Source organism: Mustelus asterias, unplaced genomic scaffold, assembly GCF_964213995.1.
Source record: "Mustelus asterias unplaced genomic scaffold, sMusAst1.hap1.1 HAP1_SCAFFOLD_372, whole genome shotgun sequence".
In the NCBI taxonomy this organism is placed as follows: domain Eukaryota; kingdom Metazoa; phylum Chordata; class Chondrichthyes; order Carcharhiniformes; family Triakidae; genus Mustelus; species Mustelus asterias.
In genome coordinates, this window is record NW_027590328.1 from 398,521 (window position 1) to 400,980 (window position 2,460).

Genomic DNA, 2,460 nt, shown 5'->3' on the forward strand with positions numbered 1-2,460 from the left:
CGGGGGAACTCATTAACCAGTTTCGTGGGAACTCATTAACCAGTTTCCTGGGAACTCATTAACCAGTTTCGGGAAAACGTCCACCAAAGGCGGGGAAAACATCAACCAACGGCGGGGAAGCCTTTGTCCAACAGGGGGGAGCACATTAAGCAGCTGCCCTTAGTATCAGGAGCAGCGGGGTACAAATGAACCAGCAGCGGGGAAAACAGCTTCGTGGGAACTCATTAACCAGTTTCGGGGGAACTCATTAACCAGTTTCGGGAAAACTTCCACCAAAGGCGGGGAAAGCATGAACCAACGGCGGGGAAGGCATTGTCCAACCGGGGGGAGCACATTAAGCAGCTGCCCTTAGTATCAGGAGCAGCGGGGATCAGATTAAGCAACAGCCGGGAAAAGATCAGCCAACCGCGGGGGAACTCATTAACCAGTTTCGTGGGAACTCATTAACCAGTTTCGGGAAAACTGCCACCAACGGCGGGGAAAACATGCACCAACGGCGGGGAAGCCATTGTCCAACAGGGGGGAGCACATTAAGCAGCTGCCCTTAGTATCAGGAGCAGCGGGGTACAAATGAACAAGCAGCGGGGAAAACAACTCCGTGGGAACTCATTAACCAGTTTCGGGGGAACTCATTAACCAGTTTCGGGGGAACTCATTAACCAGTTTCGGGAAAACTTCCACCAAAGGCGGGGAAAGCATGAACCAACGGCGGGGAAGGCATTGTCCAACCGGGGGGAGCACATTAAGCAGCTGCCCTTAGTATCAGGAGCAGCGGGGATCAGATTAAGCAACAGCCGGGAAAAGATCAGCCAACCGCGGGGGAACTCATTAACCAGTTTCGTGGGAACTCATTAACCAGTTTCGGGAAAACTGCCACCAACGGCGGGGAAAACATGCACCAACGGCGGGGAAGCCATTGTCCAACAGGGGGGAGCACATTAAGCAGCTGCCCTTAGTATCAGGAGCAGCGGGGTACAAATGAACAAGCAGCGGGGAAAACAACTCCGTGGGAACTCATTAACCAGTTTCGTGGGAACTCATTAACCAGTTTCGGGAAAACGTCCACCAAAGGCGGGGAAAACATCAACCAGCGGCGGGGAAGCCATTGTCCAACAGGAGGGAGCACATTAAGCAGCTGCCCTTAGTATCAGGAGCAGCGGGGTACAAATGAACCAGCAGCGGGGAAAACAACTTCGTGGGAACTCATTAACCAGTTTCGGGGGAACTCATTAACCAGTTTCGGGAAAACTTCCACCAGAGGCGGGGAAAACATGAACCAACGGCGGGGAAGCCTTTGTCCAACAGGGGGGAGCACATTAAGCAGCTGCCCTTAGTCTCAGGAGCAGCGGGGATCAGAGTAAGCAACAGCCGGGAAAAGATCAGCCAACCGCGGGGGAACTCATTAACCAGTTTCGTGGGAACTCATTAACCAGTTTCGGGGGAACTCATTAACCAGTTTCGGGAAAACTTCCACCAAAGGCGGGGAAAGCATCAACCAACGGCGGGGAAGGCATTGTCCAACCGGGGGGAGCACATTAAGCAGCTGCCCTTAGTATCAGGAGCAGCGGGGATCAGATTAAGCAACAGCCGGGAAAAGATCAGCCAACCGCGGGGGAACTCATTAACCAGTTTCGGGGGAACTCATTAACCAGTTTCGGGAAAACTTCCACCAACGGCGGGGAAAACATGCACCAACGTCGGGGAAGCCATTGTCCAACAGGGGGGAGCACATTAAGCAGCTGCCCTTAGTATCAGGAGCAGCGGGGTACAAATGAACCAGCAGCGGGGAAAACAGCTTCGTGGGAACTCATTAACCAGTTTCGTGGGAACTCATTAACCAGTTTCGGGGGAACTCATTAACCAGTTTCGGGAAAACGTCCACCAAAGGCGGGGAAAACATGCACCAACGGCGGGGAAGCCATTGTCCAACAGGGGGGAGCACATTAAGCAGCTGCCCTTAGTATCAGGAGCAGCGGGGTACAAATGAACCAGCAGCGGGGAAAACAACTTCGTGGGAACTCATTAACCAGTTTCGTGGGAACTCATTAACCAGTTTCGGGAAAACGTCCACCAAAGGCGGGGAAAGCATCAACCAACGGCGGGGAAGCCATTGTCCAACAGTGGGGAGCACATTAGGCAGCTGCCCTTAGTATCAGGAGCAGCGGGGATCAGATTAAGCAACAGCCGGGAAAAGAACAGCCAACCGCGGGGGAACTCATTAACCAGTTTCGTGGGAACTCATTAACCAGTTTCGTGGGAACTCATTAACCAGTTTCGGGAAAACGTCCACCAAAGGCGGGGAAAACATGCACCAACGGCGGGGAAGCCATTGTCCAACAGGGGGGAGCACATTAAGCAGCTGCCCTTAGTATCAGGAGCGGCGGGGATCAGATTAAGCAACAGCCGGGAAAAGATCAACCAACCGCGGGGGAACTCATTAACCAGTTTCGTGGGAACTCA